This window comes from Scyliorhinus torazame, chromosome 26, assembly GCF_047496885.1.
Source record: "Scyliorhinus torazame isolate Kashiwa2021f chromosome 26, sScyTor2.1, whole genome shotgun sequence".
In the NCBI taxonomy this organism is placed as follows: Eukaryota; Metazoa; Chordata; class Chondrichthyes; order Carcharhiniformes; family Scyliorhinidae; genus Scyliorhinus; species Scyliorhinus torazame.
This window is the reverse complement of record NC_092732.1, coordinates 801,193-828,286: the sequence shown is the minus strand read 5'-3', so window position 1 is coordinate 828,286 and position 27,094 is coordinate 801,193.

Here is a 27,094-nt window from a genome sequence, read left to right as displayed (position 1 = left end):
TTCACTGTCCCGGCTCACTCACCTCCCGCGCTGTTTTCACTGTCCCGGCTCACTCACCTCCCGCGCTGTTTTCACTGTCCCGGCTCACTCACCTCTCGCGCTGTTTTCACTGTCCCGGCTCACTCTCCTCCCGCGCTATTTTCACTGTCCCGGCTCACTCACCTCCCGCGCTGTTTTCAATGTCCCGGCTCACTCACCTCCCGCGCTGTTTTCACTGTCCCGGCTCACTCACCTCCCGCGCTGTTTTCACTGTCGCGGCTCACTCAGCCCCCGCGCTGTTTTCACTGTCCCGGCTCACTCACCTCTCGCGCTGTTTTCACTGTTCCGGCTCACACACCTCCGGCGCTGTTTTCAATTTCCCGGCACACTCACCTCCCGCGCTGTTTTCACTATCCCGGCTCACTCACCTCCCGCGCTGTTTTCACTGTCCCGGCTCACTCAGCTCCCGCGCTGTTTTCACTGTCCCGGCTCACACAGCTCCCGCGCTGTTTTCAATTTCCCGGCACACTCACCTCCCGCGCTGTTTTCACTGTCCCGGCTCACTCAGCTCCCGCGCTGTTTTCACTGTCCCGGCTCACTCACCTCCCGCGGTGTTTTCACTGTCCCGGCTCACTCAGCTCCCGCGCTGTTTTCACTGTCCCGGCTCACTCACCTCCCGCGCTGTTTTCACTGTCCCGGCTCACTCAACTCCCGCGCTGTTTTTACTGTCCCGGCTCCCTCAGCTCCCGCGCTGTTTTCACTGTCCCGGCTCTCTCACCTCCCGCGCTGTTTTAAATGTCCCGGCTCCCTCAGCTCCCGCGCTGTTTTCACTGTCCCGGCTCACTCACCTCCCGCGCTGTTTTAAATGTCCCGGCTCACTCAGCTCCCGCGCTGTTTTCACTGTCCTGGCTCACTCACCACCCGCGCTGTTTTCACTGTCCCGGCTCACTCACCTCCCGTGCTGTTTTCACTGTCCCGGCTCTCTCTCCTCCCGTGCTTTTTTCACTGTCCCGGCTCACTCACCTCCCGCGCTGTTTTCACTGTCCCGGCTCTCTCTCCTCCCGTGCTGTTTTCACTGTCCCGGCTCACTCACCTCCCGCGCTGTTTTCACTGTCCCGGCTCACTCAGCTCCCGCGCTGTTTTCACTGTTCCGGCTCACTCACCTCTCGCGCTGTTTTCACTGTCCCGGCTCACTCAGCTCCCGCGCTGTTTTCACTGTCCCGGCTCACTCACCTCCCGCGCTGTTTTCACAGTCCCGGCTCACTCACCTCCCGCGCTGTTTTCACTGTCCCGGCTCACTCAGCTCCCGCGCTATTTTCACTGTCCCGGCTCGCTCACCTCTCGCGCTGTTTTCACTGTCCCGGCTCACTCACCTCCCGCGCTGTTTTCACTGTCCCGGCTCACTCACCTCCCGCGCTGTTTTCACTGTCCCGGCTCACTCACCTCTCGCGCTGTTTTAACTGTCCCGGCTCACTCAGCTCCCGCGCTGTTTTCACTGTCCCGGCTCACTCACCTCCCGCGCTGCTTTCACTGTCCCGGCTCACTCACCTCCCGCGCTGTTTTCACTGTCCCGGCTCACTCAGCTCCCGCGCTGTTTTCACTGTCCCGGCTCACACACCTCCCGCGCTGTTTTCAATGTCCCGGCTCACTTAGCTCCCGCGCTGTTTTCAATGTCCCGGCTCACTCACCTCCCGCGCTGTTTTCACTGTCCCGGCTCTCTCACCTCCCGCGCTGTTTTCACTGTCCCGGCTCACACACCTCCCGCGCTGTTTTCAATGTCCCGGCTCACTCAGCTCCCGCGCTGTTTTCACTGTCCCGGCTCACTCAGCTCCCGCGCTGTTTTCACTGTCCCGGCTCACTCACCTCCCGCCCTGTTTTCACTGTCCCGGCTCTCTCACATCCCGCGCTGTTTACACTGTCCCGGCTCACTCAGCTCCCGCGCTGTTTTCACAGTCCCGGCTCACTCACCTCCCGCGCTGTTTTCACTGTCCCGGCTCACTCAGCTCCCGCGCTGTTTTCACTGTCCCGGCTCGCTCACCTCTCGCGCTGTTTTCACTGTCCCGGCTCACTCACCTCCCGCGCTGTTTTCACTGTCCCGCCTCACTCTCCTCCCGCGCTGTTTTCACTGTCCCGGCTCTCTCTCCTCCCGCGCTGTTTTCACTGTCCCGGCTCACTCACCTCCCGCGCTGTTTTCACTGTCCCGGCTCACTCACCTCCCGCGCTGTTTTCACTGTCCCGGCTCTCTCTCCTCCCGCGCTGTTTTCACTGTCCCGGCTCACTCAGCTCCCGCGCTGTTTTCAATGTCCCGGCTCTCTCACCTCCCGCGCTGTTTTCACTGTCCCGGCTCACTCACCTCCCGCGCTGTTTTCACTGTCCCGGCTCTCTCACCTCCCGCGCTGTTTTCACTGTCCCGGCTCACACACCTCCCGCGCTGTTTTCAATGTCCCGGCTCACTCAGCTCCCGCGCTGTTTTCACTGTCCCGGCTCACTCAGCTCCCGCGCTGTTTTCACTGTCCCGGCTCACTCACCTCCCGCCCTGTTTTCACTGTCCCGGCTCTCTCACATCCCGCGCTGTTTACACTGTCCCGGCTCACTCAGCTCCCGCGCTGTTTTCACTGTCCCGGCTCACACACCTCTCGCGCTGTTTTCACTGTCCCGGCTCACTCTCCTCCCGCGCTGTTTTCACTGTCCCGGCTCACTCACCTCCCGCGCTGTTTTCACTGTCCCGGCTCACTCACCTCTCGCGCTGTTTTCACTGTCCCGGCTCACTCACCTCCCGCGCTGTTTTCAATGTCCCGGCTCACTCACCTCCCGCGCTGTTTTCACTGTCCCGGCTCACTCACCTCCCGCGCTGTTTTCACTGTCGCGGCTCACTCAGCTCCCGCGCTGTTTTCACTGTCCCGGCTCACTCACCTCCCGCGCTGTTTTCACCGTCCCGGCTCACACAGCTCCGGCGCTGTTTTCAATTTCCCGGCACACTCTCCTCCCGCGCTGTTTTCACTATCCCGGCTCACTCACCTCCCGCGCTGTTTTCACTGTCCCGGCTCACTCAGCTCCCGCGCTGTTTTCACTGTCCCGGCTCACACAGCTCCCGCGCTGTTTTCAATTTCCCGGCACACTCACCTCCCGCGCTGTTTTCACTGTCCCGGCTCACTCAGCTCCCGCGCTGTTTTCACTGTCCCGGCTCACTCACCTCCCGCGGTGTTTTCACTGTCCCGGCTCACTCAGCTCCCGCGCTGTTTTCACTGTCCCGGCTCACTCACCTCCCGCGCTGTTTTCACTGTCCCGGCTCACTCACCTCCCGCGCTGTTTTTACTGTCCCGGCTCCCTCAGCTCCCGCGCTGTTTTCACTGTCCCGGCTCTCTCACCTCCCGCGCTGTTTTAAATGTCCCGGCTCCCTCAGCTCCCGCGCTGTTTTCACTGTCCCGGCTCACTCACCTCCCGCGCTGTTTTAAATGTCCCGGCTCACTCAGCTCCCGCGCTGTTTTCACTGTCCTGGCTCACTCACCACCCGCGCTGTTTTCACTGTCCCGGCTCACTCACCTCCCGTGCTGTTTTCACTGTCCCGGCTCACTCACATCCGGCGCTGTTTTCACTGTCCGGGCTCTCTCTCCTCCCGTGCTGTTTTCACTGTCCCGGCTCACTCACCTCCCGCGCTGTTTTCACTGTCCCGGCTCTCTCTCCTCCCGTGCTGTTTTCACTGTCCCGGCTCACTCACCTCCCGCGCTGTTTTCACTGTCCCGGCTCACTCAGCTCCCGCGCTGTTTTCACTGTTCCGGCTCACTCACCTCTCGCGCTGTTTTCACTGTCCCGGCTCACTCAGCTCCCGCGCTGTTTTCACTGTCCCGGCTCACTCACCTCCCGCGCTGTTTTCACAGTCCCGGCTCACTCAGCTCCCGCGCTGTTTTCACTGTCCCGGCTCACTCACCTCCCGCGCTGTTTTCAATGTCCCGGCTCACTCACCTCCCGCGCTGTTTTCACGGTCCCGGCTCACTCAGCTCCCGCGCTGTTTTCACTGTCCCGGCTCACACACCTCCCGCGCTGTTTTCACTGTCCCGGCTCACTCTCCTCTCACGCTGTTTTCACTGTCCCGGCTCACTCACCTCCCGCGCTGTTTTCACTGTCCCGGCTCACTCTCCTCTCACGCTGTTTTCACTGTCCCGGCTCACTCACCTCCCGCGCTGTTTTCACTGTCCCGGCTCACTCACCTCCCGCGCTGTTTTCTCTGTCCCGGCTCACTCACCTCCCGCGCTGTTTTCACTGTCCCGGCTCACTCAGCTCCCGCGCTGTTTTCAATGTCCCGGCTCACTCACCTCCCGCGCTGTTTTCAATGTCCCGGCTCACTCACCTCCCGCGCTGTTTTCACTGTCCCGGCTCACTCAGCTCCCGCGCTGTTTTCACTGTCCCGGCTCACACACCTCCCGCGCTGTTTTCAATGTCCCGGCTCACTCAGCTCCCGCGCTGTTTTCACTGTCCCGGCTCACTCTCCTCCCGCGCTGTTTTCACTGTCCCGGCTCACTCACCTCCCGCGCTGTTTTCAATGTCCCGGCTCACTCACCTCCCGCGCTGTTTTCACTGTCCCGGCTCTCTCACCTCCCGCGCTGTTTTCACTGTCCCGGCTCACACACCTCCCGCGCTGTTTTCAATGTCCCGGCGAACTCAGCTCCCGCGCTGTTTTCACTGTCCCGGCTCACTCAGCTCCCGCGCTGTTTTCACTGTCCCGGCTCACTCACCTCCCGCCCTGTTTTCACTGTCCCGGCTCTCTCACATCCCGCGCTGTTTACACTGTCCCGGCTCACTCAGCTCCCGCACTGTTTTCACTGTCCCGGCTCACACACCTCTCGCGCTGTTTTCACTGTCCCGGCTCACTCACCTCCCGCGCTGTTTTCAATGTCCCGGCTCACTCACCTCCCGCGCTGTTTTCACTGACCCGGCTCACTCACCTCCCGCGCTGTTTTCACTGTCCCGGCTCTCTCACCTCTCGCGCTGTCTTCACTGTCCCGGCTCACTCACCTCCCCCGCTCTTTTCACTGTCCCGGCTCACTCAGCTCCCGCGCTGTATTCAATGTCCCGGCTCACTCACCTCTCACGCTGTCTTCACTGTCCCGGCTCACTCACCTCTCGCGCTGTCTTCACTGTCCCGGCTCACTCACCTCCCGCGCTGTTTTCAATGTCCCGGCTCACTCACCTCTCGCGCTGTCTTCACTGTCCCGGCTCACACACCTCCCGCGCTGTTTTCACTATCCCGGCTCACTCACCTCTCACGCTGTTTTCAATGTCCCGGCTCACTCAGCTCCCGCGCTGTTTTCAATATCCCGGCTCACTCTCCTCTCGCGCTGTATTCAATGTCCCGGCTCACTCACCTCCCGCGCTGTTTTCAATGTCCCGGCTCACTCACCTCCCGCTCACTCATCTCCCGCGCTGTTTTAATGTCCGGGCTCACTCACCTCTCGCGCTGTTTTCAATGTCCCGGCTCACTCTCCTCCCGTGCAGTTTTCACTGTCCCGGCTCACTCACCTCCCGCGCTGTTTTCAATGTCCCGGCTGTCTCTCCTCCCGCGCTTTTTTCACTGTCCCGGCTCACTCACCTCCCGCAATGTTTTCACTGTCCCGGCTCTCTCACCTCCCGCAATATTTTCACTGTCCCGGCTCACTCACCTCCCGCGCTGTTTTCAATGTCCCGGCTGTCTCTCCTCTCGCGCTGTTTTCACTGTCCCGGCTCACTCACCTCCCGCGCTGTTTTCACTGTCCCGGCTCACTCACCTCCCGCGCTGTTTTCACTGTCCCGGCTCACTCACCTCCCGCGCTGTTTTAATGTCCCGGCTCACTCACGTCTCGCACTGTTTTCACTGTCCCGGCTCACTCACCTCCCGCGCTGTTTTCACTGTCCCGGCTCACTCACCTCCCGCGCTGTTTCACTCTCCCGGCTCACACACCTCCCGCAATGTTTTCACTGTCCCGGCTCTCTCACCTCCCGCTATGTTTTCAATGTTCCGGCTCACTCAGCTCCCGCGCTGATTTCACTGTCCCGGCTCACTCACCTCCTGCCCTGTTTTCACTGTCCCGGCTCACTCACCTCCCGCCCTGTTTTCACTGTCCCGGCTCACTCACCTCTCGCGCTGTTTTCACTGTCCCGGCTCACTCAGCTCCCGCGCTGTTTTCACTGTCCCGGCTCACTCAGCTCCCGCGCTGTTTTCACTGTCCCGGCTCACTCTCCTCCCGCGCTGTTTTCACTGTACCGGCTCACTCACCTCCCGCGCTGTTTTCACTGTCCCGGCTCACTCACCTCCCGCGCTGTTTTCACTGTCCCGGCTCAGTCAGCTCCCGCGCTGTTTTCACTGTCCCGGCTCTCTCACATCCCGCGCTGTTTTCACTGTCCCTGCTCACTCACCTCCCGCGCTGTTTACACTGTCCTAGCTCACTCACCTCTCGCACTGTTTTCACTGTCCCGGCTCCCTCATCTCCCGCGCTGTTTTCAATGTCCCGGCTCACTCACCTGCCGCGCTGTTTTCACTGTCCCGGCTCTCTCACCTCCCGCAATATTTTCACTGTCCCGGCTCACTCACCTCCCGCGCTGTTTACACTGTCCTAGCTCACTCACCTCTCGCGCTGTTTTCACTGTCCCGGCTCCCTCACCTCCCGCGCTGTTTTCAATGTCCAGGCTCACTCACCTCCCGCGCTGTTTTCAATGTCCCGGCTCACTCACCTCCCGCGCTGTTTTCACTGTCCCGGCTCACTCACCTCTCGCGCTGTTTTCACTGCCCCGGCTCACTCAGCTCCCGCGCTGTTTTCACTGTCCCGGCTCACTCACCTCTCGCACTGTTTTCACTGTCCCGGCTCACTCACCTCCCGCGCTGTTTTCACTGTCCCGGCTCACTCACCTCCTGCGCTGTTTTAATGTCCCGGCTCACTCACCTCCCGAGCTGTTTTCACTGTCCCGGCTCACTCACCTCCCGCAATGTTTTCACTGACCCGGCTCACTCTCTTCTCGCAATGTTTTCACTGTCCCGGCTCACTCTCCTCCCGCGCTGTTTTCACTGTCCCGGCTCTCTCACCTCCCGCAATATTTTCACTGTCCCGGCTCTCTCTCCTCTCGCTCTGTTTTCACTGTCCCGGCTCACTCGCCTCCCGCGCTGTTTTAACTGTCCCGGCTCTCTCTCCTCTAGCTCTGTTTTCACTGTCCCGGCTCACTCTCCTCCCGCGCTGTTTTCACTGTACCGGCTCACTCACCTCCCGCGCTGTTTTCACTGTCCCGGCTCACTCACCTCCCGCGCTGTTTTCACTGTCCCGGCTCAGTCAGCTCCCGCGCTGTTTTCACTGTCCCGGCTCTCTCACATCCCGCGCTGTTTTCACTGTCCCTGCTCACTCACCTCCCGCGCTGTTTACACTGTCCTAGCTCACTCACCTCTCGCGCTGTTTTCACTGTCCCGGCTCCCTCAGCTCCCGCGCTGTTTTCAATGTAGCGGCTCACTCACCTCCCGCGCTGTTTTCACTGTCCCGGCTCTCTCACCTCCCGCAATATTTTCACTGTCCCGGCTCACTCACCTCCCGCGCTGTTTACACTGTCCTAGCTCACTCACCTCTCGCGCTGTTTTCACTGTCCCGGCTCCCTCACCTCCCGCGCTGTTTTCAATGTCCCGGCTCACTCACCTCCCGCGCTGTTTTCAATGTCCAGGCTCACTCACCTCCCGCGCTGTTTTCACTGTCCCGGCTCACTCACCTCTCGCACTGTTTTCACTGTCCCGGCTCACTCACCTCCCGCGCTGTTTTCACTGTCCCGGCTCACTCACCTCCTGCGCTGTTTTAATGTCCCGGCTCACTCACCTCCCGAGCTGTTTTCACTGTCCCGGCTCACTCACCTCCCGCAATGTTTTCACTGACCCGGCTCACTCTCTTCTCGCAATGTTTTCACTGTCCCGGCTCACTCTCCTCCCGCGCTGTTTTCACTCTTCCGGCTCTCTCACCTCCCGCAATATTTTCACTGTCCCGGCTCTCTCTCCTCTCGCTCTGTTTTCACTGTCCCGGCTCACTCGCCTCCCGCGCTGTTTTCACTGTCCCGGCTCTCTCTCCTCTCGCTCTGTTTTCACTGTCCCGGCTCACTCACCTCCCGCGCTGTTTTCAATGTCCCGGCTCACTCACCTCCAGCGCTGTTTTCACTGTTCCGGCTCACTCACCTCCCGCGCTGTTTTCACTGTCCCGGCTCACTCACCTCCCGCGCTGTTTTCACTGTCCCGGCTCACTCACCTCTCACGCTGTTTTCAATGTCCCGGCTCACTCACCTCCCGCGCTGTTTTCAATATCCCGGCTCACTCTCCTCTCGCGCTGTTTTCAATGTCCCGGCTCACTCACCTCCCGCGCTGTTTTCACTGTCCCGGCTCTCTCACACTCTCGCGCTGTTTTCAATGTCCCGGCTCACTCACCTCCCGCGCTGTTTTCACTGTCCCGGCTCTCTCACACTCTCGCGCTGTTTTCAATATCCCGGCTCTCTCACACTCTCGCGCTGTTTTCAATGTCCCGGCTCACTCACCTCCCGCGCTGTTTTCAATGTCCCGGCTCACTCACCTCCCGCGCTGTTTTCAATATCCCGGTCACTCTCCTCCCGCGCTGTTTTCACTGTCCCGGCTCACTCACCTCCCGCGCTGTTTTCACTGTCCCGGCTCACTCACCTCCTGCGCTGTTTTAATGTCCCGGCTCACTCACCTCTCGCACTTTTTTCACTGTCCCGGCTCACTCAACTCCCGCGCTGTTTTCACTGTCCCGGCTCACTCTCCTCCCGTGCAGTTTTCACTGTCCCGGCCCACTCACCTCCCGCGCTGTTTTCAATGTCCCGGCTGTCTCTCCTCCCGCGCTTTTTTCACTGTCCCGGCTCACTCACCTCCCGCAATGTTTTCACTGTCCCGGCTCTCTCACCTCCCGCAATATTTTCACTGTCCCGGCTGTCTCTCCTCTCGCGCTGTTTTCACTGTCCCGGCTCACTCACCTCCCGCGCTGTTTTAATGTCCCGGCTCACTCACGTCTCGCACTGTTTTCACTGTCCCGGCTCACTCACCTCCCGCGCTGTTTTCACTGTCCCGGCTCACTCACCTCCCGCGCTGTTTTCACTCTCCCGGCTCACACACCTCCCGCAATGTTTTCACTGTCCCGGCTCTCTCACCTCCCGCTATGTTTTCAATGTTCCGGCTCACTCAGCTCCCGCGCTGATTTCACTGTCCCGGCTCACTCAGCTCCCGCGCTGTTTTCAATGTCCCGGCTCACTCACCTCCCGCGCTGTTTTCACTGTCCCGGCTCACTCACCTCCCGCGCTGTTTTCACTGTCCCGGCTCACTCAGCTCCCGCGCTGTTTTCACTGTCCCGGCTCACTCACCTCCCGCGCTGTTTTCACTGTCCCGGCTCTCACATCCCGCGCTGTTTACACTGTCCCGGCTCACTCAGCTCCCGCGCTGTTTTCACTGTCCCGGCTCACTCACCTCTCGCGCTGTTTTCACTGTCCCGGCTCACTCACCTCCCGCGCTGTTTTCAATGTCCCGGCTCACTCACCCGCGCTGTTTTCACTGTCCCGGCTCACTCACCTCCCGCGCTGTTTTCACTGTCCCGGCTCACTCACCTCTCACGCTGTTTTCAATGTCCCGGCTCACTCACCTCCCGCGCTGTTTTCAATATCCCGGCTCACTCTCCTCTCGCGCTGTTTTCAATGTCCCGGCTCACTCACCTCCCGCGCTGTTTTCAATTTCCCGGCTCACTCACCTCCTGCGCTGTTTTAATGTCCCGGCTCACTCACCTCTCGCACTTTTTTCACTGTCCCGGCTCACTCACCTCCCGCGCTGTTTTCACTGTCCCGGCTCACTCTCCTCCCGTGCAGTTTTCACTGTCCCGGCTCACTCACCTCCCGCGCTGTTTTCAATGTCCCGGCTGTCTCTCCTCCCGCGCTTTTTTCACTGTCCCGGCTCACTCACCTCCCGCAATGTTTTCACTGTCCCGGCTCTCTCACCTCCCGCAATATTTTCACTGTCCCGGCTCACTCACCTCCCGCGCTGTTTTCAATGTCCCGGCTGTCTCTCCTCTCGCGCTGTTTTCACTGTCCCGGCTCACTCACCTCCCGCGCTGTTTTAATGTCCCGGCTCACTCACGTCTCGCACTGTTTTCACTGTCCCGGCTCACTCACCTCCCGCGCTGTTTTCACTGTCCCGGCTCACTCACCTCCCGCGCTGTTTTCACTCTCCCGGCTCACACACCCCCCGCAATGTTTTCACTGTCCCTGCTCTCTCACCTCCCGCTATGTTTTCAATGTTCCGGCTCACTCAGCTCCCGCGCTGATTTCACTGTCCCGGCTCACTCACCTCCCGCGCTGTTTTCAATGTCCAGGCTCACTCACCTCCCGCGCTGTATTCACTGTCCCGGCTCACTCACCTCTCGCACTGTTTTCACTGTCCCGGCTCACTCACCTCCCGCGCTGTTTTCACTGCCCCGGCTCACTCACCTCCTGCGCTGTTTTAATGTCCCGGCTCACTCACCTCCCGAGCTGTTTTCATTGTCCCGGCTCACTCACCTCCCGCAATGTTTTCACTGACCCGGCTCACTCTCTTCTCGCAATGTTTTCACTGTCCCGGCTCACTCTCCTCCCGCGCTGTTTTCACTCTTCCGGCTCTCTCACCTCCCGCAATATTTTCACTGTCCCGGCTCTCTCTCCTCTCGCTCTGTTTTCACTGTCCCGGCTCACTCGCCTCCCGCGCTGTTTTCACTGTCCCGGCTCTCTCTCCTCTCGCTCTGTTTTCACTGTCCCGGCTCACTCACCTCCCGCGCTGTTTTCACTGTCCCGGCTCTCTCACCTCCCGCAATATTTTCACTGTCCCGGCTCTCTCTCCTCTCGCTCTGTTTTCACTGTCCCGGCTCACTCGCCTCCCGCGCTGTTTTCACTGTCCCGGCTCCCTCAGCTCCCGCGCTATTTTCACTGTCCCGGCTCACTCACCTCCCGCGCTGTTTTCTCTGTCCCGGCTCACTCACCTCCCGCAATGTTTTCACTGTCCCGGCTCACTCACCTCCCGCGCTGTTTTCACTGTCCCGGCTCTCTCACCTCCCGCAATATTTTCACTGTCCCGGCTCTCTCTCCTCTCGCTCTGTTTTCACTGTCCCGGCTCACTCGCCTCCCGCGCTGTTTTCACTGTCCCGGCTCCCTCAGCTCCCGCGCTATTTTCACTGTCCCGGCTCACTCACCTCCCGCGCTGTTTTCTCTGTCCCGGCTCACTCACCTCCCGCAATGTTTTCACTGTCCCCGCTCGCTCACCTCACGCGCTGTTTTCACTGTCCCGGCTCACTCACCTCCCGCACTGTTTTCACTGTCCCGGGTCACTCTCCTCCCGCAATGTTTTCACTGTCCCGGCAATCTCACCTCCCGCAATGTTTTCACTGTCCCGGCTCACTCACCTCCCGCGCTGTTTTCAATGTCCCGGCTCACTCACCTCCCGCAATGTTTTCACTGTCCCCGCTCGCACACCTCACGCGCTGTTTTCACTGTCCCGGCTCACTCACCTCCCGCACTGTTTTCACTGTCCCGGGTCACTCTCCTCCCGCAATGTTTTCACTGTCCCGGCACTCTCACCTCCCGCAATGTTTTCACTGTCGCGGCTCACTCACCTCCCGCGCTGTTTTCAATGTCCCGGCTCACTCACCTCCCGCAATGTTTTCACTGTCCCGGCTCACTCAGCTCCCGCGCTGTTTTCACTGTCCCGGCTCACTCACCTCCCGCAATGTTTTCACTGTACTGGCTCACTCACCTCTCGCTCTGTTTTCACTGTCCCGGCTCACTCGCCTCCCGCGCTGTTTTCACTGTCCCGGCTCCCTCAGCTCCCGCGCTGTTTTCAATGTCCCGGCTCACTCACCTCCCGCGCTGTTTTCACTGTCCCGGCTCACTCACCTCCCGCAATGTTTTCACTGTCCCGGCTCTCTCACCTCCCGCGCTGTTTTCACTGTCCCGGCTCACTCACCTCCCGCAATGTTTTCACTGTCCCGGATCACTCACCTCCCGCGCTGTTTTCACTGTCCCGGCTCACTCAGCTCCCGCGCTGTTTTCAATGTCCCGGCTCACTCACCTCCCGCGCTGTTTTCACTGTCCCGGCTCACTCACCTCCCGCAATGTTTTCACTGTCCCGGATCACTCACCTCCCGCGCTGTTTTCACTGTCCCGGCTCACTCAGCTCCCGCGCTGTTTTCAATGTCCCGGCTCACTCACCTCCCGCGCTGTTTTCACTGTCCCGGCTCACTCACCTCCCGCGCTGTTTTCACTGTCCCGGCTCACTCAGCTCCCGCGCTGTTTTCACTGTCCCGGCTCACTCACCTCCCGCGCTGTTTTCACTGTCCCGGCTCTCTCTCCTCCCGCCACTGTTTTCACTGTCCCGGCTCGCTCACCTCCCGCGCTGTTTTAACTGTCCCGGCTCACTCACCTCCCGCGCTGTTTTCACTGTCCCGGCTCCCTCAGCTCCCGCGCTGTTTTCAATGTCCCGGCTCACTCACTTCCCGCGCTGTTTACACTGTCCTAGCTCACTCAGCTCAAGCTCTGTTTTCACTGTCCCGGCTCACTCACCTCCCGCGCTGTTTTCACTGTCCCGGCTCACTCACTTCCCGCGCTGTTTACACTGTCCCGGCTCACTCAGCTCAAGCTCTGTTTTCACTGTCCCGGCTCACTCACCTCTCGTACTGTTTTCAATGTCCCGACTCACTCAGCTCCCGCGCTGTTTTCAATGTCCTGGCTCACTCACCTCCCGCGCTGTTTTCACTGTCCCGGCTCTCTCACACTCTCGCGCTGTTTTCAATGTCCCGGCTCACTCACCTCCCGCGCTGTTTTCACTGTCCCGGCTCACTCACCTCTCACGCTGTTTTCACTGTCCCGGCTCACTCACCTCCCGCGCTGTTTTCAATATCCCGGCTCACTCTCCTCTCGCGCTGTTTTCAATGTCCCGGCTCACTCACCTCCCGCGCTGTTTTCACTGTCCCGGCTCTCTCACATTCTCGCGCTGTTTTCAATGTCCCGGCTCACTCACCTCCCGCGCTGTTTTTACTGTCCCGGCTCACTCACCTCTCACGCTGTTTTCAATGTCCCGGCTCACTCACCTCCCGCGCTGTTTTCAATATCCCGGTCACTCTCCTCCCGCGCTGTTTTCACTGTCCCGGCTCACTCACCTCCCGCTCTGTTTTCAATGTCCCGGCTCACTCACCTCCTGCGCTGTTTTAATGTCCCGGCTCACTCACCTCTCGCACTTTTTTCACTGTCCCGGCTCACTCACCTCCCGCGCTGTTTTCACTGTCCCGGCTCACTCTCCTCCCGTGCAGTTTTCAATGTCCCGGCTGTATCTCCTCCCGCGCTTTTTTCACTGTCCCGGCTCACTCACCTCCCGCAATGTTTTCACTGTCCCGGCTCTCTCACCTCCCGCAATATTTTCACTGTCCCGGCTGTCTCTCCTCTCGCGCTGTTTTCACTGTCCCGGCTCACTCACCTCCCGCGCTGTTTTAATGTCCCGGCTCACTCACGTCTCGCACTGTTTTCACTGCCCAGGTTCACTCACCTCCCGCGCTGTTTTCACTGTCCCGACTCACTCACCTCCCGCGCTGTTTTCACTGTCCAGGCTCACTCACCTCCCGCGCTGTTTTCACTCTCCCGGCTCACACACCTCCCGCAATGTTTTCACTGTCCCGGCTCTCTCACCTCCCGCTATGTTTTCAATGTTCCGGCTCACTCAGCTCCCGCGCTGATTTCACTGTCCCGGCTCACTCACCTCCCGCGCTGTTTTCACTGTCCCGGCTCACTCACCTCCCGCGCTGTTTTCACTGTCCCGGCTCACTCACCTCCCGCGCTGTTTTCACTGTCCCGGCTCACTCACCTCCCGCGCTGTTTTCACTGTCCCGGCTCACTCAGCTCCCGCGCTGTTTTCACTGTCCCGGCTCACTCACCTCCCGCGCTGTTTTCACTGTCCCGGCTCACTCACCTCCCGCGCTGTTTTCACTGTCCCGGCTCACTCACCTCCCGCGCTGTTTTCACTGTCCCGGCTCACTCACCTCCCGCGCTGTTTTCACTGTCCCGGCTCACTCAGCTCCCGCGCTGTTTTCAATGTCCCGGATCACCCACCTCTCGCGCTGTTTTCACTGTCCGGGCTCACTCACATCCCGCGCTGTTTTCACTGTCCCGGCTCTCTCACCTCCCGCGCTGTTTTCACTGTCCCGGCTCACTCACCTCCCGCGCTGTTTTCACTGTCCCGGCTCTCTCACCTCCCGCGCTGTTTTCACTGTCCCGGCTCACACACCTCCCGCGCTGTTTTCACTGTCCCGGCTCACTCAGCTCCCGCGCTGTTTTCACTGTCCCGGCTCACTCACCTCCCGCGCTGTTTTCACTGTCCCGGCTCTCTCACATCCCGCGCTGTTTACACTGTCCCGGCTCACTCAGCTCCCGCGCTGTTTTCACTGTCCCGGCTCACTCACCTCTCGCGCTGTTTTCACTGTCCCGGCTCACTCACCTCCCGCGCTGTTTTCAATGTGCCGGCTCACTCACCTCCCGCGCTGTTTTCACTGTCCCGGCTCACTCACCTCCCGCGCTGTTTTCACTGTCCCGGCTCACTCACCTCTCACACTGTTTTCAATGCCCCGGCTCACTCACCTCCCGCGCTGTTTTCAATATCCCGGCTCACTCTCCTCTCGCGCTGTTTTCAATGTCCCGGCTCACTCACCTCCCGCGCTGTTTTCAATGTCCCGGCTCACTCACCTCCTGCGCTGTTTTAATGTCCCGGCTCACTCACCTCTCGCACTTTTTTCACTGTCCCGGCTCACTCACCTCCCGCGCTGTTTTCACTGTCCCGGCTCACTCTCCTCCCGTGCAGTTTTCACTGTCCCGGCTCACTCACCTCCCGCGCTGTTTTCAATGTCCCGGCTGTCTCTCCTCCCGCGCTTTTTTCACTGTCCCGGCTCACTCACCTCCCGCAATGTTTTCACTGTCCCGGCTCTCTCACCTCCCGCAATATTTTCACTGTCCCGGCTCACTCACCTCCCGCGCTGTTTTCAATGTCCCGGCTGTCTCTCCTCTCGCGCTGTTTTCACTGTCCCGGCTCACTCACCTCCCGCGCTGTTTTAATGTCCCGGCTCACTCACGTCTCGCACTGTTTTCACTGTCCCGGCTCACTCACCTCCCGCGCTGTTTTCACTGTCCCGGCTCACTCACCTCCCGCGCTGTTTTCACTCTCCCGGCTCACACACCTCCCGCAATGTTTTCACTGTCCCGGCTCTCTCACCTCCCGCTATGTTTTCAATGTTCCGGCTCACTCAGCTCCCGCGCTGATTTCACTGTCCCGGCTCACTCACCTCCCGCCCTGTTTTCACTGTCCCGGCTCACTCACCTCCCGGCCAGTTTTCACTGTCCCGGCTCACTCACCTCTCGCGCTGTTTTCACTGTCCCGGCTCACTCAGCTCCCGCGCTGTTTTCACTGTCCCGGCTCACTCAGCTCCCGCGCTGTTTTCACTGTACCGGCTCACTCTCCTCCCGCGCTGTTTTCACTGTACCGGCTCACTCACCTCCCGCGCTGTTTTCACTGTCCCGGCTCACTCACCTCCCGCGCTGTTTTCACTGTCCCGGCTCAGTCAGCTCCCGCGCTGTTTTCACTGTCCCGGCTCTCTCACCTCCCGCGCTGTTTTCACTGTCCCGGCTCACTCACCTCACGCGCTGTTTTCACTGTCCCGGCTCTCTCACCTCCCGCGCTGTTTTCACTGTCCCGGCTCACACACCTCCCGCGCTGTTTTCAATGTCCCGGCTCACTCAGCTCCCGCGCTGTTTTCACTGTCCCGGCTCACTCAGCTCCCGCGCTGTTTTCACTGTCCCGGCTCACTCACCTCCCGCGCTGTTTTCACTGTCCCGGCTCACTCACCTCCCGCCCTGTTTTCACTGTCCCGGCTCTCTCACATCCCGCGCTGTTTACACTGTCCCGGCTCACTCAGCTCCCGCGCTGTTTTAACTGTCCCGGCTCACACACCTCTCGCGCTGTTTTCACTGTCCCGGCTCACTCACCTCCCGCGCTGTTTTCAATGTCCCGGCTCACTCACCTCCCGCGCTGTTTTCACTGTCCCGGCTCACTCACCTCCCGCGCTGTTTTCACTGTCCCGGCTCTCTCACCTCTCGCGCTGTCTTCACTGTCCCGGCTCACTCACCTCCCGCTCTGTTTTCACTGTCCCGGCTCACTCTCCTCTCGCGCTGTTTTCAATATCCCGGCTCACTCACCTCCCGCGCTGTTTTCAATGTCCTGGCTCACTCAGCTCCCGCGCTGTTTTCACTGTCCCGGCTCACTCAGCTCCCGCGCTGTTTTCACTGTCCCGGCTCACTCACCTCCCGCCCTGTTTTCACTGTCCCGGCTCTCTCACATCCCGCGCTGTTTACACTGTCCCGGCTCACTCAGCTCCCGCGCTGTTTTAACTGTCCCGGCTCACACACCTCTCGCGCTGTTTTCACTGTCCCGGCTCACTCACCTCCCGCGCTGTTTTCAATGTCCCGGCTCACTCACCTCCCGCGCTGTTTTCACTGTCCCGGCTCACTCACCTCCCGCGCTGTTTTCACTGTCCCGGCTCTCTCACCTCTCGCGCTGTCTTCACTGTCCCGGCTCACTCACCTCCCGCTCTGTTTTCACTGTCCCGGCTCACTCTCCTCTCGCGCTGTTTTCAATATCCCGGCTCACTCACCTCCCGCGCTGTATTCAATGTCCCGGCTCACTCACCTCTCACGCTGTTTTCAATGTCCCGGCTCACTCACCTCCCGCGCTGTTTTCACTGTCCCGGCTCACTCACCTCCTGCGCTGTTTTAATGTCCCGGCTCACTCACCTCCCGAGCTGTTTTCACTGTCCCGGCTCACTCACCTCCCGCAATGTTTTCACTGACCCGGCTCACTCTCTTCTCGCAATGTTTTCACTGTCCCGGCTCACTCTCCTCCCGCGCTGTTTTCACTGTCCCGGCTCTCTCACCTCCCGCAATATTTTCACTGTCCCGGCTCTCTCTCCTCTCGCTCTGTTTTCACTGTCCCGGCTCACTCGCCTCCCGCGCTGTTTTCACTGTCCCGGCTCTCTCTCCTCTCGCTCTGTTTTCACTGTCCCGGCTCACTCTCCTCCCGCGCTGTTTTCACTGTACCGGCTCACTCACCTCCCGCGCTGTTTTCACTGTCCCGGCTCACTCACCTCCCGCGCTGTTTTCACTGTCCCGGCTCAGTCAGCTCCCGCGCTGTTTTCACTGTCCCGGCTCTCTCACATCCCGCGCTGTTTTCACTGTCCCTGCTCACTCACCTCCCGCGCTGTTTACACTGTCCTAGCTCACTCACCTCTCGCGCTGTTTTCACTGTCCCGGCTCCCTCAGCTCCCGCGCTGTTTTCAATGTCCCGGCTCACTCACCTCCCGCGCTGTTTTCACTGTCCCGGCTCTCTCACCTCCCGCAATATTTTCACTGTCCCGGCTCACTCACCTTCCGCGCTGTTTACACTGTCCTAGCTCACTCACCTCTCGCGCTGTTTTCACTGTCCCGGCTCCCTCACCTCCCGCGCTGTTTTCAATGTCCCGGCTCACTCACCTCCCGCGCTGTATTCAATGTCCAGGCTCACTCACCTCCCGCGCTGTTTTCACTGTCCCGGCTCACTCACCTCTCGCACTGTTTTCACTGTCCCGGCTCACTCACCTCCCGCGCTGTTTTCACTGTCCCGGCTCACTCACCTCCTGCGCTGTTTTAATGTCCCGGCTCACTCACCTCCCGAGCTGTTTTCACTGTCCCGGCTCACTCACCTCCCGCAATGTTTTCACTGACCCGGCTCATTCTCTTCTCGCAATGTTTTCACTGTCCCGGCTCACTCTCCTCCCGCGCTGTTTTTACTCTTCCGGCTCTCTCACCTCCCGCAATATTTTCACTGTCCCGGCTCTCTCTCCTCTCGCTCTGTTTTCACTGTCCCGGCTCACTCGCCTCCCGCGCTGTTTTCACTGTCCCGGCTCTCTCTCCTCTCGCTCTGTTTTCACTGTCCCGGCTCACTCAGCTCCCGCGCTGTTTTCACTGTCACGGCTCTCTCTCCTCCCGCGCTGTTTTCACTGTCCCGGCTCACTCACCTCCCGCGCTGTTTTCACTGTCCCGGCTCACTCACCTCCCGCAATGTTTTCACTGTCCCCGCTCGCTCACCTCACGCGCTGTTTTCACTGTCCCGGCTCACTCACCTCCCGCACTGTTTTCACTGTCCCGGGTCACTCTCCTCCCGCAATGTTTTCACTGTCCCGGCACTCTCACCTCCCGCGCTGTTTTCACTGTCCCGGCTCACTCACCTCCCGCGCTGTTTTCAATGTCCCGGCTCACTCACCTCCCGCAATGTTTTCACTGTCCCGGCTCACTCAGCTCCCGCGCTGTTTTCACTGTCCCGGCTCACTCACCTCCCGCAATGTTTTCACTGTCCTGGCTCACTCACCTCTCGCTCTGTTTTCACTGTCCCGGCTCACTCGCCTCCCGCGCGGTTTTCACTGTCCCGGCTCCCTCAGCTCCCGCGCTGTTTTCAATGTCCGGGCTCACTCACCTCCCGCGCTGTTTTCACTGTCCCGGCTCACTCACCTCCCGCAATGTTTTCACTGTCCCTGCTCTCTCACCTCTCGCGCTGTTTTCACTGTCCCGGCTCTCTCTCCTCCCGCGCTGTTTTCACTGTCCCGGCTCACTCAGCTCCCGCGCTGTTTTCACTGTCCCGGCTCACTCACATCCCGCGCTGTTTTCACTGTCCCGGCTCTCTCTCCTCCCGCGCTGTTTTCACTGTCCCGGCTCGCTCATCTCCCGCGCTGTTTTAACTGTCCCGGCTCACTCACCTCCCGCGCTGTTTTCACTGTCCCGGCTCCCTCAGCTCCCGCGCTGTTTTCAATGTCCCGGCTCACTCACCTCCCGCGCTGTTTTTACTGTCCCGGCTCACTCACCTCCCGCGCTGTTTACACTGTCCTAGCTCACTCAGCTCAAGCTCTGTTTTCACTGTCCGGGCTCACTCACCTCCCGCGCTGTTTTCACTGTCCCGGCTCACTCACCTCCCGCGCTGTTTACACTGTCCCGGCTCACTCAGCTCAAGCTCTGTTTTCACTGTCCCGGCTCACTCACCTCCCGCGCTGTTTTCACTGTCCCGGCTCACTCACCTCCCGCGCTGTTTTCAATATCCCGGCTCACTCTCCTCTCGCGCTGTTTTCAATGTCCCGGCTCACTCACCTCCCGCGCTGTTTTCACTGTCCCGGCTCTCTCTCCTCCCGCGCTGTTTTCAATATCCCGGCTCACTCTCCTCTCGCGCTGTTTTCAATGTCCCGGCTCACTCACCTCTCGCACTTTTTTCACTGTCGCGGCTCACTCACCTCCCGCGCTGTTTTCACTGTCCCGGCTCACTCTCCTCCCGTGCAGTTTTCACTGTCCCGGCTCACTCACCTCCCGCGCTGTTTTCAATGTCCCGGCTGTCTCTCCTCCCGCGCTTTTTTCACTGTCCCGGCTCACTCACCTTCCGCAATATTTTCACTGTCCCGGCTCACTCACCTCCCGCGCTGTTTTCAATGTCCCGGCTGTCTCTCCTCTCGCGCTGTTTTCACTGTCCCGGCTCACTCACCTCCCGCGCTGTTTTAATGTCCCGGCTCACTCACGTCTCGCACTGTTTTCACTGTCCCGGCTCACTCACCTCCCGCGCTGTTTTCACTGTCCCGGCTCACTCACCTCCCGCGCTGTTTTCACTCTCCCGGCTCACACACCTCCCGCAATGTTTTCACTGTCCCGGCTCTCTCACCTCCCGCTATGTTTTCAATGTTCCGGCTCACTCAGCTCCCGCGCTGATTTCACTGTCCCGGCTCACTCACCTCCCGCCCTGTTTTCACTGCCCCGGCTCACTCACCTCCCGCCCAGTTTTCACTGTCCCGGCTCACTCACCTCTCGCGCTGTTTTCACTGTCCCGGCTCACTCAGCTCCCGCGCTGTTTTCACTGTCCCGGCTCACTCAGCTCCCGCGCTGTTTTCACTGTCCCGGCTCACTCTCCTCCCGCGCTGTTTTCACTGTACCGGCTCACTCACCTCCCGCGCTGTTTTCACTGTCCCGGCTCACTCACCTCCCGCGCTGTTTTCACTGTCCCGGCTCAGTCAGCTCCCGCGCTGTTTTCACTGTCCCGGCTCTCTCACCTCCCGCGCTGTTTTCACTGTCCCGGCTCACTCACCTCCCGCGCTGTTTTCACTGTCCCGGCTCTCTCACCTCCCGCGCTGTTTTCACTGTCCAGGCTCACTCTCCTCCCGCGCTGTTTTCACTGTCCCGGCTCACTCAGCTCCCACGCTGTTTTCACTGTCCCGGCTCACTCACCTCCCGCGCTGTTTTCAATGTCCAGGCTCACTCAGCTCCCGCGCTGTTTTCACTGTCCCGGCTCACTCAGCTCCCGCGCTGTTTTCACTGTCCCGGCTCACTCACCTCCCGCCCTGTTTTCACTGTCCCGGCTCTCTCACATCCCGCGCTGTTTACACTGTCCCGGCTCACTCAGCTCCCGCGCTGTTTTAACTGTCCCGGCTCACACACCTCTCGCGCTGTTTTCACTGTCCCGGCTCACTCACCTCTCGCACTGTTTTCACTGTCCCGGCTCACTCAGCTCCCGCGCTGTTTTCACTGTCCCGGCTCACACACCTCCCGCGCTGTTTTCACTGTCCCGGCTCACTCACCTCCCGCGCTGTTTTCAATGTCCCGGCTCACTCACCTCCCGCGCTGTTTTCAATGTCCCGGCTCACACACCTCTCGCGCTGTTTTCACTGTCCCGGCTCACTCACCTCCCGCGCTGTTTTCAATGTCCCGGCTCACTCACCTCCCGCGCTGTTTTCACTGTCCCGGCTCACTCAGCTCCCGCGCTGTTTTCACTGTCCCGGCTCACACACCTCTCGCGCTGTTTTCACTGTCCCGGCTCACTCACCTCCCGCGCTGTTTTCAATGACCCGGCTCACTCACCTCCCGCGCTGTTTTCAATGTCCCGGCTCACTCAGCTCCCGCGCTGTTTTAACTGTCCCGGCTCACACACCTCTCGCGCTGTTTTCACTGTCCCGGCTCTCTCACCTCTCGCGCTGTCTTCACTGTCCCGGCTCACTCACCTCCCCCGCTGTTTTCACTGTCCCGGCTCACTCAGCTCCCGCGCTGTTTTCAATATCCCGGCTCACTCTCCTCTCGCGCTGTTTTCAATATCCCGGCTCACTCACCTCCCGCGCTGTATTCAATGTCCCGGCTCACTCACCTCTCACGCTGTTTTCAATGTCCCGGCTCACTCACCTCCCGCGCTGTTTTCACTGTCCCGGCTCACTCTCCTCTCACGCTGTTTTCAATGTCCCGGCTCACTCACCTCCCGCGCTGTCTTCACTGTCCCGGCTCACTCACCTCCCGCGCTGTTTTCACTGTCCCGGCTCACTCTCCTCTCACGCTGTTTTCAATGTCCCGGCTCACTCACCTCCCGCGCTGTCTTCACTGTCCCGGCTCACTCTCCTCCCGCGCTGTTTTCACTGTCCCGGCTCACTCACCTCCCGCGCTGTTTTCACTGTCCCGGCTCACTCACCTCCCGCGCTGTCTTCACTGTCCCGGCTCACTCACCTCCCGCGCTGTTTTCAATGTCCCGGCTCACTCACCTCTCGCGCTGTTTTCAATGTCCCGGCTCACTGAGCTCCCGCGCTGTTTTCAATATCCCGGCTCACTCTCCTCTCGCGCTGTATTCAATGTCCCGGCTCACTCACCTCCCGCGCTGTTTTCAATGTCCCGGCTCACTCACCTCACGCGCTGTTTTAATGTCCCGGCTCACTCACCTCTCGCGCTGTTTTCAATGTCCCGGCTCACTCTCCTCCCGTGCAGTTTTCACTGTCCCGGCTCACTCAGCTCTCGCACTGTTTTCACTGTCCCGGCTCACTCACCTCCCGCGCTGTTTTCACTGTCCCGGCTCACTCACCTCCCGCGCTGTTTTCACTCTCCCGGCTCACACACCTCCGGCAATGTTTTCACTGTCCCGGCTCTCTCACCTCCCGCGCTGTTTTCACTGTCCCGGCTCACTCAGCTCCCGCGCTGTTTTCAATGTCCCGGATCACTCACCTCCCGCGCTGTTTTCACTGTCCGGGCTCACTCACATCCCGCGCTGTTTTCACTGTCCCGGCTCTCTCACCTCCCGCGCTGTTTTCACTGTCCCGGCTCACTCACCTCCCGCGCTGTTTTCACTGTCCCGGCTCTCTCACCTCCCGCGCTGTTTTCACTGTCCCGGCTCACACACCTCCCGCGCTGTTTTCACTGTCCCGGCTCACTCAGCTCCCGCGCTGTTTTCACTGTCCAGGCTCACTCACCTCCCGCGCTGTTTTCACTGTCCCGGCTCTCTCACATCCCGCGCTGTTTACACTGTCCCGGCTCACTCAGCTCCCGCGCTGTTTTCACTGTCCCGGCTCACTCACCTCTCGCGCTGTTTTCACTGTCCCGGCTCACTCACCTCCCGCGCTGTTTTCAATGTCCCGGCTCACTCACCTCCCGCGCTGTTTTCACTGTCCCGGCTCACTCACCTCCCGCGCTGTTTTCACTGTCCCGGCTCACTCACCTCTCACGCTGTTTTCAATGTCCCGGCTCACTCACCTCCCGCGCTGTTTTCAATATCCCGGCTCACTCTCCTCTCGCGCTGTTTTCAATGTCCCGGCTCACTCACCTCCCGCGCTGTTTCCAATGTCCCGGCTCACTCACCTCCTGCGCTGTTTTAATGTCCCGGCTCACTCACCTCTCGCACTTTTTTCACTGTCCCGGCTCACTCACCTCCCGCGCTGTTTTCACTGTCCCGGCTCACTCTCCTCCCGTCCAGTTTTCACTGTCCCGGCTCACTCACCTCCCGCGCTGTATTCAATGTCCCGGCTGTCTCTCCTCCCGCGCTTTTTTCACTGTCCCGGCTCACTCACCTCCCGCAATGTTTTCACTGTCCCGGCTCTCTCACCTCCCGCAATATTTTCACTGTCCCGGCTCACTCACCTCCCGCGCTGTTTTGAATGTCCCGCCTGTCTCTCCTCTCGCGCTGTTTTCACTGTCCCGGCTCACTCACCTCCCGCGCTGTTTTAATGTCCCGGCTCACTCACGTCTCGCACTGTTTTCACTGTCCCGGCTCACTCACCTCCCGCGCTGTTTTCACTGTCCCGGCTCACTCACCTCCCGCGCTGTTTTCACTCTCCCGGCTCACACACCTCCCGCAATGTTTTCACTGTCCCGGCTCTCTCACCTCCCGCTATGTTTTCAATGTTCCGGCTCACTCAGCTCCCGCGCTGATTTCACTGTCCCGGCTCACTCACCTCCCGCCCTGTTTTCACTGTCCCGGCTCACTCACCTCCCGCCCAGTTTTCACTGTCCCGGCTCACTCACCTCTCGCGCTGTTTTCACTGTCCCGGCTCACTCACCACCCGCGCTGTTTTCACTGTCCCGGCTCACTCAGCTCCCGCGCTGTTTTCACTGTCCCGGCTCACTCACCTCCCGCGCTGTTTTCACAGTCCCGGCTCACTCACCTCCCGCGCTGTTTTCACTGTCCCGGCTCACTCAGCTCCCGCGCTGTTTTCACTGTCCCGGCTCGCTCACCTCTCGCGCTGTTTTCACTGTCCCGGCTCACTCACCTCCCGCGCTGTTTTCACTGTCCCGGCTCACTCACCTCCCGCGCTGTTTTCACTGTCCCGGCTCACTCAACTCTCGCGCTGTTTTCACTGTCCCGGCTCACTCAGCTCCCGCGCTGTTTTCACTGTCCCGGCTCACTCAGCTCCCGCGCTGTTTTCAATGTCCCGGCTCACTCAGCTCCCGCGCTGTTTTCACTGTCCCGGCTCACTCACCTCCCGCGCTGTTTTCACTGTCCCGGCTCACTCACCTCCCGCGCTGTTTTCAATGTCCCGGCTCACTCACCTCCCGCGCTGTTTTCACTGTCCCGGCTCACTCACCTCCCGCGCTGTTTTCACTGTCCCGGCTCACTCACCTCTCACGCTGTTTTCAATGTCCCGGCTCACTCACCTCCCGCGCTGTTTTCAATATCCCGGCTCACTCTCCTCTCGCGCTGTTTTCAATGTCCCGGCTCACTCACCTCCCGCGCTGTTTCCAATGTCCCGGCTCACTCACCTCCTGCGCTGTTTTAATGTCCCGGCTCACTCACCTCTCGCACTTTTTTCACTGTCCCGGCTCACTCACCTCCCGCGCTGTTTTCACTGTCCCGGCTCACTCTCCTCCCGCGCTGTTTTCACTGTCCCGGCTCACTCACCTCCCGCGCTGTTTTCACTCTCCCGGCTCACACACCTCCCGCAATGTTTTCACTGTCCCGGCTCTCTCACCTCCCGCTATGTTTTCAATGTTCCGGCTCACTCAGCTCCCGCGCTGATTTCACTGTCCCGGCTCACTCACCTCCCGCCCTGTTTTCACTGTCCCGGCTCACTCACCTCCCGCCCAGTTTTCACTGTCCCGGCTCACTCACCTCTCGCGCTGTTTTCACTGTCCCGGCTCACTCACCACCCGCGCTGTTTTCACTGTCCCGGCTCACTCAGCTCCCGCGCTGTTTTCACTGTCCCGGCTCACTCACCTCCCGCGCTGTTTTCACAGTCCCGGCTCACTCACCTCCCGCGCTGTTTTCACTGTCCCGGCTCACTCAGCTCCCGCGCTGTTTTCACTGTCCCGGCTCGCTCACCTCTCGCGCTGTTTTCACTGTCCCGGCTCACTCACCTCCCGCGCTGTTTTCACTGTCCCGGCTCACTCACCTCCCGCGCTGTTTTCACTGTCCCGGCTCACTCAACTCTCGCGCTGTTTTCACTGTCCCGGCTCACTCAGCTCCCGCGCTGTTTTCACTGTCCCGGCTCACTCAGCTCCCGCGCTGTTTTCAATGTCCCGGCTCACTCAGCTCCCGCGCTGTTTTCACTGTCCCGGCTCACTCACCTCCCGCGCTGTTTTCACTGTCCCGGCTCACTCACCTCCCGCGCTGTTTTCACTGTCCCGGCTCTCTCACATCCCGCGCTGTTTTCACTGTCCCGGCTCACTCACCTCCCGCGCTGTTTTCACTGTCCCGGCTCACTCACCTCTCGCGCTGTTTACACTGTCCCGGCTCACTCAGCTCCCGCGCTGTTTTCACTGTCCCGGCTCACTCACCTCTCGCGCTGTTTTCACTGTCCCGGCTCACTCACCTCCCGCGCTGTTTTCAATGTCCCGGCTCACTCACCTCCCGCGCTGTTTTCACTGTCCCGGCTCACTCACCTCCCGCGCTGTTTTCACTGTCCCGGCTCACTCACCTCTCACGCTGTTTTCAATGTCCCGGCTCACTCACCTCCCGCGCTGTTTTCAATATCCCGGCTCACTCTCCTCTCGCGCTGTTTTCAATGTCCCGGCTCACTCACCTCCCGCGCTGTTTTCAATGTCCCGGCTCACTCACCTCTCGCACTTTTTTCACTGTCCCGGCTCACTCACCTCCCGCAATGTTTTCACTGTCCCGGCTCTCTCACCTCCCGCAATATTTTCACTGTCCCGGCTCACTCACCTCCCGCGCTGTTTTCAATGTCCCGGCTGTCTCTCCTCTCGCGCTGTTTTCACTGTCCCGGCTCACTCACCTCCCGCGCATTTTTTAATGTCCCGGCTCACTCACGTCTCGCACTGTTTTCACTGTCCCGGCTCACTCACCTCCCGCGCTGTTTTCACTGTCCCGGCTCACTCACCTCCCGCGCTGTTTTCACTCTCCCGGCTCACACACCTCCCGCAATGTTTTCACTGTCCCGGCTCTCTCACCTCCCGCTATGTTTTCAATGTTCCGGCTCACTCAGCTCCCGCGCTGATTTCACTGTCCCGGCTCACTCACCTCCCGCCCTGTTTTCACTGTCCCGGCTCACTCACCTCCCGCCCAGTTTTCACTGTCCCGGCTCACTCACCTCTCGCGCTGTTTTCACTGTCCCGGCTCACTCAGCTCCCGCGCTGTTTTCACTGTCCCGGCTCACTCAGCTCCCGCGCTGTTTTCACTGTCCCGGCTCACTCTCCTCCCGCGCTGTTTTCACTGTACCGGCTCACTCACCTCCCGCGCTGTTTTCACTGTCCCGGCTCACTCACCTCCCGCGCTGTTTTCACTGTCCCGGCTCAGTCAGCTCCCGCGCTGTTTTCACTGTCCCGGCTCTCTCACCTCCCGCGCTGTTTTCACTGTCCCGGCTCACTCACCTCCCGCGCTGTTTTCACTGTCCCGGCTCTCTCACCTCCCGCGCTGTTTTCACTGTCCCGGCTCACACACCTCCCGCGCTGTTTTCAATGTCCCGGCTCACTCAGCTCCCTCGCTGTTTTCACTGTCCCGGCTCACTCAGCTCCCGCGCTGTTTTCACTGTCCCGGCTCACTCACCTCCCGCCCTGTTTTCACTGTCCCGGCTCTCTCACATCCCGCGCTGTTTACACTGTCCCGGCTCACTCAGCTCCCGCGCTGTTTTAACTGTCCCGGCTCACACACCTCCCGCGCTGTTTTCACTGTCCCGGCTCACTCAGCTCCCGCGCTGTTTTCACTGTCCCGGCTCACTCAGCTCCCGCGCTGTTTTCACTGTCCCGGCTCACTCACCTCCCGCGCTGTTTTCACTCTCCCGGCTCACACACCTCCCGCAATGTTTTCACTGTCCCGGCTCCCTCAGCTCCCGCGCTGTTTTCAATGTCCCGGCTCACTCACCTCCCGCGCTGTTTTTACTGTCCCGGCTCACTCACCTCCCGCGCTGTTTACACTGTCCTAGCTCACTCAGCTCAAGCTCTGTTTTCACTGTCCGGGCTCACTCACCTCCCGCGCTGTTTTCACTGTCCCGGCTCACTCACCTCCCGCGCTGTTTACACTGTCCCGGCTCACTCAGCTCAAGCTCTGTTTTCACTGTCCCGGCTCACTCACCTCCCGCGCTGTTTTCACTGTCCCGGCTCACTCACCTCCCGCGCTGTTTTCAATATCCCGGCTCACTCTCCTCTCGCGCTGTTTTCAATGTCCCGGCTCACTCACCTCCCGCGCTGTTTTCACTGTCCCGGCTCTCTCTCCTCCCGCGCTGTTTTCAATATCCCGGCTCACTCTCCTCTCGCGCTGTTTTCAATGTCCCGGCTCACTCACCTCTCGCACTTTTTTCACTGTCGC